The 16,071-nt window shown below is 33.9% G+C and overlaps 1 pseudogene; it reads left to right on the top strand.

The window, feature by feature from the left end:
• The first annotated feature begins 14,320 nt into the window (after positions 1-14,320).
• On the top strand, positions 14,321-16,056 carry LOC121790960 (annotated as a pseudogene).
• The last annotated feature ends 15 nt before the right edge of the window (positions 16,057-16,071 follow it).

The following is a 16,071-nucleotide window of genomic DNA, read 5'->3' as shown; positions in this document are numbered from 1 at the left end:
GTTGTGATTGAAAGAATTTAACCAATTAGCCTTAAATATGCAAATGCAACCGTCTTAAATGTTGACATTTACTTTGATTAACAATATAAATTGATAAGAATAATTCAAACCAATTCAAGTTAAGACAAAACCTAAATGTAACTAGTTTCAAACTTTAAATGGTGACAAACCTAAATATCAAACTGAAGTGATATTAAATCACTTGTAAAGGTTTCCAATTATGTTTAGAAAGAATATATTATATCACTTCAAAACGATTTTCATAAAGTCACAACAAACTTCGAGTCGGACTATTAATTAATTAAAAAGCCAAACATTTTTGTGGCAATCAACGTATGTTCGCTTCAAATTTGATCGGTATAAGTATAACCTACTTTACAATAATGAACATAAAATAGTAAATAATTAAAAGACAAAAAGATAAGAGCATCCCCATCCATGCTCTTAGGCAAGAGCATGGAAGTGGGTCCGGTCCCATTTTTATTCATTTTTTACTCTCTGCTCTTCCCCGAGGATATGCTCTTCTGCAAGGACATGTTCAAGGGTCTCATCATTCTATTATTCAATTTAAATAAAAATATTTCCACAATATTAGAATGCATTAAAAATACCCGTAATACTATTACAAATTACTAAAAAATTAAAAATTACATAATTCAAATCCTAAAAATTAAAAATTATATAATTAAATTTTTTTTAAAAAAATGCAAAAAGGGTAATATACGGCTATATTTTTTGAGAATCCGAATATTTTTTTTTTTTTTGGTATTATTTTTTTTTTTTAAAAAAGGAAATTACAACGGTCAATCGCACGCTGCCACGTCGCCATGCTCATCGAGCAGGGTCGTGTCGTTGGCGCGAGCACAGCTGCGGACGGGGCTGTGTCGCGCCGCTGGCACGGACGCCGTCTGCTCCGGAGAGTGGCGATGGGGATGCTCTTAGGAGGACTAGAGTCCAACTGCATCACATGACTCTTACCAACTTAAATCTGTCACATCCATCCCACTAAGAGCATGGGCAACGGTGTGCTGAACGGCGTGCAGACACGTGTTCAACGCTGAGAGCATGAGTTTCGCCGTTCCATGAATAGACGACCCGTGAATTCATGGACGGATCTAAGGCCTCAAGGGCTAAAGTTCTTACCGAAGTAGCAATTTTATTTGTACCTATAATTTTTTAAAAAAATCAAATTTATCGAATTTAATGCAAATTATTATGTAAACCTTATATAATAATTTAAATCAATTAGAAATATACAAGTATTAAATACAATTTGAAAAATATAGCTCCTATTAATATTTTTATGCGTTCGCCCCCCTAAATTTTAATAAATTAATTTGACCCCGAATTTGAAAATTGGCACCATAATAAATAAACTTAAATGTAGATTAATGAATATATAAAAAATGTCATATTGATCTTTTATACACACACACATCCCACTACTAGTGCACTTCATCTATATCTAAAACCTATTCTTTAGCTCGGCATGATACAAAGTTAATCATTAAAACATTGAAGCTAATGTTTTCATCTACTCTATTAAAATTATCATCCTCTGGTAAAAAAACAAATAGCAAAATTATCAAATTGAGGCATAGATTCTCAAGTTGTAAGATATTTAGGCGTATGATGTCTATTTTTTCATGATAGAAATGATTATTAAAGACTACCCACATTTGATTGATATGGTAGGATAAGATGTATGTCCCATCTATCGACTATAATATCCACTTTTAATGCTTATCTACGAATGATTCTCGACATGTTTGTACTTTGAGTCAATAATAAGTCTAACTCTATAACATAGTTTAAGTTAGGGGTGGCACGGTATGTGTACCACCACTCATTTCACTAAGTATCCTCATTTTAGAGTAGTTAACCATTTAAATTCACAAAAATGTCATGAGCTTTTAATATAATCCCTCCGTTATGCAGAGTGGAGATGTTTCATTTTGGCACGTAGATTAATGAAAAAAATGTTTCTAGAGTGAATAAAGTAGGAGATATATAAAAATAGATAATTGACGAGCGAGTAAAGCAGTAGAGAGAATAAAATTACATGGGTTAAATGTATTAATTCTTTTTCCAAAACTAGAAATAACTCAACTATGATGACATGAAAAAAAGGCATAATCAATTACAGTGAGACATATGAAGTACTCCGTTGGACCGAATGTTGACGTGTGTGGAAGGATGCTAGTGTGCATTTTCAATAGATTTTAATAAGAAGCAATGAGGATAAAACGATGTCGCTTCGTGTCATAAGAAACGCTATATGGCATCCGACCATACCGTTAATATTCCGGGCTTTAAAATTTACCCGCAAGATATGTTTGTTGCTTTCTGAATAATTTAGTATTACTTCACTTGATATTTTTGTGAAAATGCTTATGATGGTTTAGGATTTAATTGGGTATTGATAAGTTCTTGTAATACGGATATTGTATATTATAAATTAGATTCTAAAAATCCGATTTTTGGATCTGACAATTGAATCCACAAACATGTTTGTTGTTATGTGGTTGTTGTTGGAAAATGTTATAGTAATAGTAATAATATAACATGGACTTGGGCCTATTTGTGACTTACCTTTAAAGTTCTATTGGACTGCCCAATTCAAACTTGTCCAAAAGATTTTTAGGATTAGTTAGTTCAAAAATTATTTTTCGGTCCATCCACAAAAATTGTCACCATTTTAAATATATCTCATAATGACTGAGTGATCAATTGCTAACTCATTATTTAATTGCTAACTATAATTAATTTAAGATCATAGGATTTTAGAAATCTTGTGGTCTAAAATTTACCACGTGTAATTTTCATTTTTATTAATTAAATCGAAAAAGATAAAAAAACTACCAAATTAGAGTTTTGGATGAAAATGTCAATATAGTGTTTCAAAAATATCAGTCCAATGCTTTGAGAATGTTAACACAATGATTATATTAACATTCTACATATATTATATTGACATATTTTATATACAATGTTGACTTTGTTGCTGTACGAAAAAATTAAAAAAATTTAAATTTTTCTTTAAATTTTGACATCGGAACATATGCAAGTGAGATCTCGTTAGAATCCTTATGAAATTATCTTTAATTTGATATATATTGTGCGAAAACATAATTTAAATCGAGAAAGTTATATGCTTTTTAAAGTTATGGGATATTTTTCAAAAGTTAGTCATAACTAATTTGTTGTAAATTGACCTTAATACCCTTATTGACTTTTTTATTGATCGTATTGACATTGCTGGGCTGATGATTTAGACCCTTGATTTGAATATCTAATGACTATTATTTAATTATAATTAGCAATTAAGTATTGAGTTAGCAATATTGCATTCCCCTCGACCCCTCCCATAACGATGGACTTGAAATCCGAGATATATTAAAAGTCCGTGGTACACCACACTTTGGCAAAAAAAATGAGATTACAAGTGCCTAGAAACTGTTCGATGGAATGCCCCAATGAACTGAAGCGAACTGCTTATGGTATCTCAATATGTTATTTAGGTACTAAATGAAGCATAGAGTTAGTGTTAATATGTCTTTAGTTAAATGGGTGTTACTAGAAAAGAAAAGGTGTTTCTTTAAATGAAAATTTTAAAATTAAATTTTTTTCTTCAATTAAATTTTGTCAAATTTTGGTCTTTCACTTCGAATATAAAAAATTCCGAAAAAGGAAAAAACAAATAAAATTTTAATAGTGCAAATGCACTCAAACAAATCCAATTAGTACTGATTTATTTATTAAAATGGATGTTATCATATTTATATTTTAAAAGCTTGTAACTATTTGAATATACTTCGTCTGGGAAGCATTTTATAGTGACACCATAACACCAATTCTAGCCCTTAGATCTATAAGATGGACGCCTAGGATTGAATTGATGAAATAGAGTTCGGATTGCAGTCTTATATGTTAGATATTGCAGGCGTGGGTATTTTAGCCAATTCCCAAAAAATTAATTTAGAAATAAATTTGGTAATATGTAAACTGCAAATACTACTCCCTCCGTCCCACATAATTTGACCCAGTTTTTCATTTTGGGCCGTCCCACATAATTTGACCCATTTCACTTTTACCATTTTTGGTAGTGGACCCCACATTCCACTAACTCATTCATACTCACATTTAATTATAAAACTAATATATAAAAGTGGGACCCACATTCCACTAACTTTTTCAACTCACTTTTCATTATATTTCTTAAAACCCGTGCCCGGTCAAAGTGTCCCTAATTATGTGGGACGGAGGGAGTACTTGATAATACTGCAATATTTATAGAGTAACACTGCAATCTAGTAAGGTAAAAAACTACACCCTCCGTCCCGCTGTACTAGAGACATTTCTTTTTGGCACGAGGTTTAAGAAAAATTGTGTTAAATGAGTGAAGTAAAAAGAGAATGAAGTAGAAAGGAAAAAGGTAGAGAGATGAAGAGAGAGTAAAGAAAAAGAGAGTAAAGTACTTTTTGTCAAAAAATGAAATGACTCAGCTACAGTGAGACAACCCAAAAAGGAATACGACTCAACTACAGAAGGACGAAGGGAGTATTACGAATGTTGCATACGCATAACACTGCAATATTCATAGAATAACACTGCAATATGGTAACAGACTGAAAATAGAGAATACTGATTTTGCCCTTTAGCATTTTTTATGTTCCAATTTAACTAAAATAGGCTGCCATGCCACATGGCAGCTTGAGAATCACACGATCTTCAGACCTAACGGCCTAAAATGATGGTATGGTGTTATAATAAAGAAGATTGTCATATTAATAAATGAGAAATTTCGGAAAAAAGGTTTAAATTCGCTGACCTTTCAAAATTTGGGATTCAATTCGTTGACCTTTCGAAATATGAGATCGGGGGCATGCGAATTTTTCGCAAGAAGGGATTTTTGCATTTTTCTATTTATTCACTAATTCTTTCTTATTGTTTTGGTCACAATATTTATCAACTGACCAAAATACCCACCTCAAAAAAAATTGGATGTGATTAAACTTCTGCCTCCTCCACCCTCCTCCTCGGTCCTCCCCTTCACCGCATCTCTCCCCCTTACTCAATTCCCAGTTGTTCTGTTTTAATATTAAAAAGTTTGAGTCTTGCAAAATGGATTTGACAATTCACAATTGGAGAAAGCAAAACTTCTTGGGTTCAAGAACTATGTTGAGGTACTGATGTAGCTACAACACTTGCTTGAGCAATTTTTTGCGTTAATTTCTCATGAAAGACATACTCCATTAGAATTCAAATATTACGTGAATTTAGAGATGAAAATGGCCACTGTTGATAAAGCAAATGATCTTATGTACAAGCTTCATAAGGCTTCTTGGGATTCTGTTATACAGAGAAAAATATAGCAAAAACCTACACAAATTTGGTGTAATACTTGTGTGTGGATTGAAGAGGAGTGTACATTTCGTATAGTAGAGTAGAGGATTGATGTAGGAGATGTTTATTCAAAAATACGGAGGAGGGTGGAGGCGGAAAAGCCGCGAATGAAAAGGGGAGGAGGGGGAGGGTGAGGAGAAATTTAAACCCTTCCTTACAAATTATCACACGATTGTTTTTTCAAGATTGTGGATCAAATTAGAAGGGTGGTTTAGTCAATTAATAAGTACTATGAGAGAAATAATAAGAAAAGATAGGTGAATATTGAGAAAATGCAAAAATCCCTCATTCTGAAAAATTTGTATGCCCGAATCCCATATTTCGAAAGGTTGACGAATTGAATCCCAAATTTCGAAAGGTCAACGAATTTAAACCTATTTTCCGAAATCTCTCCTTACTATGATTTTATGTTTCAGTTTAAAATTAGTGGTACTTGCTAGAAATCAAAGAAGTTCTAATTATGGATGAACTTGAGAATTTGGATGATTTACGGGATTGAAAATTAATTGGAGTGATTTGAATATAACTTCAAATGATAGAAAATATGTGAGGAGAAAGTTTTGTATCACGAGTACTATAATTGAATTGAGTTGTACTCTATTCGTCCCACAAAAATATACACTATTTTATTTTTAGTCCGTTCTACAAGAATATGCATTTTTTAATTTTGAAAACTCTCTTCTCTCTAATGAGACTCCTTCTCCGCTAACAATATTTAAATTACAATTTTTTTAATATCTATCTTACTTTACTAATCGTGCGTTAAAACCTACATTCAATCAAAAGTACATATTTTTATAGGACAGATGAAGTAGTACTACGTAATTTCAGTTACCTGCAAATACTTAGTTGATTATCATGTTGGCCCAATTGTTTTAGGGCTTTGGCCCACTATAATCTCGATAAAGAATTAAAAAGGCCCACTCTTGTCTAAGAGAACAATATCCGACGAAAATATATCTTCGGCCCATTATTTGTACCATGCACCGTTTGTTAAATCTTTTCATGAAAAATTTATCACTGTTTTTTACGACATGTCGTTAAAATTTGCTGCATTTGATTTATTGTAGCATGACAATCACAATTACATTAATATTATCTCCTTTCTATCTCTATATATGACAATTTGTGACTGCGTGCGTGTCAATATGTCCAAGCCACCAAATTTTTTCTTCTATCTTTATTTTCGGTTGTATAATTCGTCTTTGAGCAACATTTAATTTTTATACGATCATTCATTCTTAATTTGTTATATTTAATTTTTACTAGTATGATCCACAATTCACCGTAGTTTAATTTCGAGAACAATAGCGAGATTCAAGTCCCCGGACACTATTCGATGAAATGCCGCAATAGACATGAGTTATTGATCCAAAATATTTGCCAATTTTTATTGTTAGGGAATATAAGATAAAAAAATATATATGTGGGCGATAGCCTACATATATTTATTCTACCTCACCCAGTTTGGTGCACGACTATTGAATAATTGTTAAGTGTTTTTTATTTTTTTTATGGATAAATGAATATAGATTTAAAAGTAACACCATGGTAGACTCGAATCTGAGACATTTAACTCCAGACATTCCCACTTTACCGCTTAGCAAACTCATATACACAACAAAATAGTAAGTAGTGATAAAATGCAAACTCTATATATTGTACAAACTCCAAACTATGATCTGGACAGTTAGAAAATATCAACAGATGACAAAATAATAGCAACAAAAAATGTACACAATTTCAACATTGCGTCAACCGTTGACACCGTTTTGACATTGTTTGTTACAGTTATTTTATCATCTGTTGACATTTTTTAATAGTTCAAATTATAATTTGGAGTTTATACAATATTTAGAGTTTGCATTTTTATCACATCCCACAAATAGCTGTTAGGATTTGACATGATTTGTTTTATATGATGTCTTTTTTGTATAAATATGTGTAGTATCAATAGGTGAAAATAAAATTGTGCAACAATTAAAACTCCAAACGTTTTGTATAAATTTGTTGTGTAAGTTTACTCAACAAATTCCCCCTCTGTTTCCATCTCCGCCTCCGCAACCAGTGCGACAACCTCCGCCTCCATTGCTTCCACCGCAGCAATATTTGCGAATATTGTTGTAGCAACCGATTAAAAATAATGCGAAAAGAAAAAAAATCATAGGCACAGTGACTCTACAGAATATCCCCATATCTCTATTATTCCATATATTATTGAGTTCCATATCTTTCCTATTTTCTTGATCACTAAGTTAGGTTATTAGGGAGTATTATAAATATGAGTCTTTGTTATCTTTTGAAGGAATCATGAAAGAAATATAATTATCTTTATCGTTCAGTCTTTTATTTTTCTGTAATTTACTTTTCCGTCTTTATTCATCGGTGGCTCGACGGAGACTCCTCCACGAACGGACCTTCAATATCCGGCGAATTCTCGCCAATTATCATTGATACGGGTTTCTCCGAAATCACGCCGCTATTACAGTGAATACAATATCAGCCGTTTCCGTGTCAAAATCAACAAATAAAAAAACAAGATAATTATTTCGGAATCAAACTAGATTCCAAATCTCATGAGATTCTATTGTTGGAAGACTTGGTTCTACAATTCGAAACCCAAAGAGCCTTTTTATGGACGATTTTAAATTTGTCAAAGGAGATAGACTAGATGGGATCATGCTTATATGTTTTCGTTATGTATCAATATTATGATAATAATTGTCATTTAAATCACAATTTTCTATTAACTTTCATAAATTTATGTAATTTCCTAAATTGAAATGTAATGTTGGCTAACTTACTCTTTTAAGGACATAAAAATTGAGAGACAATCAGACAATTGCTTGCGTTGGAAAGTTTAAGAAAATAACAACAATTTAGGATGTAAAAGAAAACGTCTCTAAATTAAGGACAAATTAACTTAATCTTTTTATTTTTGTAGGACGCTTTTATTTGCGTCATCTAAATTTAGTTGGGATACCAAAAATAAAGACATTTTTTTAGCGTTAGTGGTATATTTAGAAATACACATTAATAGTAATATTTTATCAACCTTTCCTTTTAGGCCATGTTTGGTTGGCGGGAAAGTAAAGTTGGCAAGGAAAATGATTCCTGGGAAAATGAATCCTGGGAGTATGATTCCTAGTAACTTTACTTTCCTGTGCTTGGAAAATATCAAGATTTGAAAGTATATATTTGATTTAAACACTAAACTAAAAATATACTTATCATTTTTTATTTATAAAAATAATAATACATTTTATTTAATAAATTATTAATTACAAATGATAATAATTATATTATTTTATTTATTATTACGATGGATAGTTTAAATATGGATTATACATCATAATATATAATAATATAATAATAAATATGATTATTATTATTATTATTATTATTATTATCATTATCATTATATTTACTTAATTTTTAATTGAATAAATTTATAATTTAAAATTTCACTACAATTTTATTGTTAATTACTAATTTATAAATTAATAATTATTATATTATTATATAATTATAATTATATATAATTATTTAATAAATTATTATTATTATTATGATAATAAAAATAAATATTAATAATATAGTTATAATTATGATAATTTGAATTATAGTTATTTATTCTCCTGATATTAAGTATGGTTTATACTTTTAAATTATTTTTAAAACATTGTAATAAATAATAACAATAATGATGATGATAATAATAATAATAATAATAATAATAATAATAATAATAATAATAATAATAATAATAATAATAATAATAATAAATTGTACTATATTGCATTAAATATGTAAGAATCCTAAAACTGAGAAAAAGAATACCTAAGAAAAGTTAGGATTCAGAATCCTGGAAAGTTGTACTAACTTTCCTTGTTTCAGGATTTTGATTACTTTCCCAGTTTGATTAAAAACGGAAACAAACACAGGAATTTAAAATTTAAGGAATCAGATTACTTTCCCAGACAGAATCCTGGCAACCAAACATGGCCTTAGTATTTTCTATTCTAATTGCTTAACTAATTAAGACTTTATTTTTTAAGAATACTTGTCATTTAAATTATAAAAATCTATATTAATTTTTCTGGCCAGTTTCATAATTTTTGAAAATTGAAATACAAAATTATAATTTAGGATACATCATGAAATAGTTTTTTTTTTTGGTCGCATATAATTTATTTTGTAATAGAGTATTATTTTTATTTTGAGCATTCCGGATAGTTGCAAAAGTTGCATTTAGAGGATTATGGTGATAAAAGAGAGAATAAAATACAGGAGATGATAGGTAATGTACTACAATCTAATTCAATTATTGTATGATTGCATCCATTACACAAAATTTTCTCCACACATTTTCTATCATTTGAAGTTATAGATTCGAATCACTCGAATTAATTATTTTAAATTTTTTTGTTAAAAAGAAATGTCTCAAGTAACAATAAAATAAACGGAGAGAGTAATTATTAATTATTATGATGGCCCAATTTTCTTGGGGCTTCGGTGCACTTCGATCATAAAAATGAATTAGAAAACCCCACGGTTATCTAAGAAAACAATATCAAACAAAATTATGTTTTCGACCCAATGAGCATTAATGTACTGATTAATTAACTCCTCTGTCTATAAAAGAAAAATAAATTAATATGAGAGGTTCCAAGAAACAAGGATTTATATATAGATATAGAAGTAAGGGAATTAATATATTTTTTCCACTCAATACTATCCTATTATAATAAATACCATCGGTCCCCTTGATAGATATGGTCATCAAATAAAACAAATTCAACACGTTTAAATTAATAACACAATGTATGTGCTGATGAGAATATTGCTTAAAATGTATGCTAGAATTCCTATTTTTATATTCAATATTAAGGCATGGTGCACATGGTATTTCTACTGGCGGATATTACTCCATCCGTCCCTAAATAATATACATTTTGGATTCGACACAAATTTTAATACAAAATTAAAAAAGTAAAAGAGTAGAAAAAAAGTAATTAAAATATTGTTAGTGAGGAATGAGTCTCACCTCAGTAGAGGAAAAAAGAGTTTTTAAAATTAAAAAATTTATATTATTTTGGGACGGACTAAAAAGAAAGAGTCATGTTCTTATGTTACGAATGGAGTATTAAATATCTATCTTTAATTATATATTCAAAGTGCACCTACCATGTCCATGGACCAAGGGCCCCACACACAATATTCAATTATATATTTTCTTTTTTATTTTCTTGTAAATCTATCTCATTAAATACACCAAAATCTTCTTGATGTTACGGAGGGAGTATTAAATATCTATCTTTAAATTATCTATTCAAAGTGCACCTACCATGTCCATGGAATATGGGCCCCACACACAATATTCAATTATATATTTTTTTTTTATTTTCTTATAAATCATCTCATTAATTACACTAAAATATCTTCTTGATGCAACGTCAATTTTGTTTGACCAAAGAAAATTTTAGAGTGAAAAAGTTTATATCTCGAAATACTAAATATAAGGCCATCCACAACGCTGTTCCTATATCGTTCCTTAAACCACTATTTGAGGGCCCCACTGTACTTTTTTACTTCATTCCTTAACTAAGGAACGGAACCTGCAACCCTCCGTTCCTTAACCGTTCCTTAAATTACTATTCATTCAATTTCATTTTTTTATTTCCAACCCAATTCAATTTAAATAAACACACTTTATTAAAAAATAAACACACTTTATTAAAAAATACACAACATTAATAAAATTTAAACTTTTAGAAAAATAAAAAGCACACAATTAAAATCCTAAAAAAATAAAAAGCACACAATTAAAATCCTAAAAAAATAAAAGTACACAATTTTAATAATTTCATCCGCCAAAATTTTCCCAAATGTGCTCAATTAGATCCTGTTGGAGTTGGGTGTGGGCACTAGAGTCGCGTGTCCTTGCCCGAATAGATAACCGTTCTTGTATAGACGGATGCGCTCCACTTCGAGGCGGACTACTTGCGTTTGTGATTGAAATGAGTATGAAATAAGAGTATTTATAGAGTAAATAAATAAATAAATAAATAAATACAAAACGGATATAAAAAAACGGTCACATTACTGTTGCAAAAAAAATTTTTATTATTAAATTCGATTTTTTTTAAAAAAAATTGAATTATTACGTCACCGGGACGAAGCCCACTCGCGCAGCGGGGCAGCGAGTGGGCTTCACGCGTCGAATGGGAGGCCGCCACGTCGCCTCGGCGCGTGGCGGAACGTTTTGTTCCGCGTTCCTCCGGAACGGAATGCGGCACGGCATAGGAACGGCATGGGCACGGAATGGCGACGGAACGAAGCCCGCAACGCGTGCCGCCGCGGAACCGTTCCGTCGGAACGGCATAGGAACCGCAACGGCACAGCGTTGCGGATGCCCTAACAAAGTTTTTCAGGTCGCGTACACCAATAGTATGTCTGGTCAATCACATCTGACCTCTACATACATACGTCTCAATTTAAACATTAAATGTATTATCGTAGTATAAGTGAAATTGAACTTCTACTAAAAGATGTTTATGAGATTATGAAAGTTGCTCCAGAGAAATATAATATTTACTAGTATATATTTTCTTTTCTTACTGCTAATTATTAATTTAGCCTCCATTCATAAATAATAGTCTGATTTTCTATTTTGGTTCGTCTAATAAAATTAGTCTTATTTTCTATTTTAGTTCATTTAGTAAAATTAGTCTCATTTACTTTAAACTCTTCATTATTTTTCTCCCTTTATTACATTCATTTTTCTCTAATTTTTCTCATACTAGATAGTATATATAACATTATAATGTAAATGAAAATGTTAACGGTGGAAATTAATAGACAGAGACGGCCAGCCAATCAGTAGGCGTGACACTGAAGAAATAATTGGAAGGTGTATTATTGAAAAATCGAAAGTAGTATTATTGTCAATAATGCACATCCATTTGAAAAATAATAATAAAAGTGTACTACAAAAAAAGGATGATGTAAGGTCGGAGGCAGAAATAAACACATGATAAATGCTACTGTACAATAAATAATGCCCTAGATTTTCTCATTTATTTTATTTAAAATTGTTCTTTTATCAGCGAGGGTAACTTTTAATAACTCTGTCTAATTATACTTTTGGAGTCTCATTCATAGCAAAATAATTATTTTCAGCATGTGATTTTATACAATACTGTTAAATATAGTGGTGAAAAAATGAATTAAAAATATTTCTTTGAAGATTCAATAAAGGTTCGTATATCCTCATAATATTCAAACTTTTTAATCTATTAGATAAAGAAAAACATCTACTAACAAATAGGATTGTGTTTTCTCATTATTAATTAATACTCCCTCCGTCCCGCACTACTCGCACGTTTCATTTTCGGCACGGAGATTAAGGAATGAGTGTATAGCAAAGTTAAATATTACGGCTGTAGGTGAAATTTTTTACTAAAAATGGAAATAGTGCAAATAACTTGGGACGCCTAGAAAGGAAATAAGTGCAAGTAGTCCGGGACGGAAGGAGTACTATAAGTATTTCATGATATCCATTGTGCAAATATGACGTCATGGTGATTTTATATCTATTCACACTAGTGGATGTACCTATCCTTCTACTGAGAAAATTATATAGCTCACCTACCCTTCCAATATGTGCTAGGTCGCATTTTTTTGACTTTTTTTTTTGTACAATAAATGTTGTTTACATCGTTTTTCTAATTAAAAAGTTACATACTTTTTGACTGAGATGAATAATTAAATAATAGCACATGGTTCCCATCATATTGCCACGTAATTTTGTCGCTCAACTAGCCAATTATCCTTAGGCCTTTGAAAAAGTTAATGGGCTTTTCTACAAACTATAAGGAATATCGTTTTAACTTCAAAAATCAAAATATAAACTACTACCAAGTTTAAAAATAAGCTACAACAATCAAGATTTATTACTAATATTTAATTTATTTCTCCAATCCGACCACCGACAATTAAATAATGGTGGCTATATATTAAAATCAAGATAGATTATTATATTATACTAGTTCATTTCATTTCAACCCACACCGACACCATCCTACCCCATTGCTTAATTTACTATTATAATCAAGATACATAATATTCAAATCAATTGACCTCATTTAGTCCACCATTAAAATAACTAATCCAATCTTAGAATCAATTATTTTATTCAATGCTTTACATATCCAAGGTATATATTACTCACAAGTCACAAGTGAATTTGTTAGCCCTTAATCTCCGAATAATCTCACACTCTCTCTCTCTATCTCTCATCTCTTTAGAGCCATGAGATGATGTAAGAGTGTACACTATAAGGCGGACACTTCAATAGCCCCGCCCCCTTTTTGTCCACAGGTTCAATTTTTTTTGTCCACAGTCCCAAAAATTTGTTTTCGTCAATATGGTGGACACTTCCAATAGCCGCGAAATTTTATAACCAATTATAATCAATTATAACAAAAAACGTGTATTAAAAAAAATTCCTTCTTCCTTATTCCTTCTTCCTTCTCCCTTCATCTCTCAAAAAATTGTCGAAAATTATAAAAAAAAAATTCAAGTGGGCGGCTGGCGCGCCGACCGCCGCCCCACTATAGATAGCCCTGCCCCGCCCCGTTTTTTTCGTCCGCTGCCCGTCCCACCCACTATAGGCCGCCCCGTCGTCGCCCCCGCCGGGGCTATAGCCGCGCCGGCGTTATAGTGGATACCCTAAAGTTCTCAAAATTAAACTTTGCAATTTGCACACAAAAGGTCACCGGAAAACAGCCTGTCAAAGCAGGTTTATCCAAATTATGCAAATACGTACGTTCATAATTAGACTTATGTGACAAGTGGAGAGTGTGAAAACAATAATAGTACAATTTCATGAACACTACATTTATAAAGACATGCCTCCACTCCTACGGAAATCACCAAACCATGGCTTCCCTTCAATTCTCCTTCACCGCTCTCTCCTCCGCCCCGAAACCCCGCAGCTCCCGCCTCCCTGGCCGGAGTCACCGCTCTCAAATCTCATGTAGCGGCGATGGAGGCGGCGGCATAGACCGCCGCAACATGCTCCTAGGCCTGGGAGGTCTGTATGGCGCGGGCAGCAGCCTCGGCCGCAAGGCTGAGGCTCTCCCGATCCTGCCTCCCGACCTGAGCACCTGCGACCCCACAGGCGCCACCACCACCCGCCGCGTGGGTGACAAGCAGGAGGTCGTGAAGCTCGACGTCAACTGCTGCCCGCCCTTCACGGACAAGCAGGGAGACTACAAGCTCCCTGTCTTCACAAAGCTCAGGCGGAGGCAGTCTGCCCACCGCCTGAGCCCCGCAAACCTTGCTAAATACAAGAAAGCAATGGCGAAAATGCGGGAACTCGACGTGACCGACCCGGACGACCCTAGGGGCTTCACGCAGCAAGCGAACATCCACTGCGCTTACTGCAATGGCCCCTACGACCAGGTCGGCCACCCCGGGGTCGACCTCCAAGTCCACAACTCATGGACTTTCTTCCCTTTCCATAGATGGTACTTATATTTTTATGAGAGGATCTTAGGTGAACTCATTGGAGACCCCACCTTCGCCTTGCCCTACTGGAACTGGGACAACCCCAGGGGCATGAGCATGCCCATGGCATTCGACGACCCATCCTCGTCTCTGTACGACGAGGACAGGAATCAGGCCCACCGCCGCCCGGCCGTGGTGGACCTGGCCCTGAACAGCGGCATAACCGACCCGGTCCAGCTCATCTCCAACAACTTGGCCCTCATGTACAAGGAAATGGTCAGCGATGTCGAAACCGCCGTTGACTTTTTGGGGACCGAGTACCGAGCAGGCGACGATCCCCATGCCTTCGCCCTCGGGGGCACTTCCGAGCGTGGATCCCACACTGGGATCCACGCTTGGGTTGGAGACCCGAGAAACGACCTCAAAGAGGATATGGGAAACTTCTACTCGGCCGGGCGGGACCCGATTTTCTACTGCCATCACGCAAACGTCGACAGAATGTGGACGATCTGGGATAAAATCCCGGCGAGCTACTCGAAAAAGGTCGACGACGACGACTTCAAGAACTCGTCCTTCATGTTCTACGACGAGAAGAAGAACCTCGTCCGGGTCAAGATATCAGACTGCTTGGATCACAGGAAGTTGGGATACGAGTACGAATACAGCGACACGCCATGGATCAACTCAAGGCCGCCGCAGAGGGCCGTCCCGGCCAACCTCAAGGAGCTCGCGAAAGGGCTCCCGACCGCAGACAAAGTCTTCCCTCTCAAGCTAGTGAAAACAGTCAAGTTTCTGGTGCCGAGCCGGCAAAGGGGAAGGCGGACGAAGCGCTATTGCTGGAGAATATCGTCACGGATAACAGCAAGCTCATCAAGTTTGACGTGTTCATCAACGATGAAGACGACAAGCCTGATGAGCTTGACAGGGCTGAGTACGTCGGGTCGTTTACTCAGCTGCCGCACAGGGTTAAGGGGAAGGAGAGCGTGAACAATCTTCGGTTGAACTTGAGGGAAGTGTACGAGAACATCAACATTGCTGATGATGATGCTGTTGTTATCACCATTGTTCCGCTGATCAGCGGCGACGCGGGTCACCATTGGTGGTATTAAGATCATTCGCCGCCGGCCGCGTAAGTAGTCTGTTGATGTTGGT

Source organism: Salvia splendens, unplaced genomic scaffold (genome assembly GCF_004379255.2).
Source record: "Salvia splendens isolate huo1 unplaced genomic scaffold, SspV2 ctg686, whole genome shotgun sequence".
NCBI classification, from domain to species: domain Eukaryota; kingdom Viridiplantae; phylum Streptophyta; class Magnoliopsida; order Lamiales; family Lamiaceae; genus Salvia; species Salvia splendens.
This window is presented reverse-complemented; position numbering and strand designations above follow the sequence as displayed.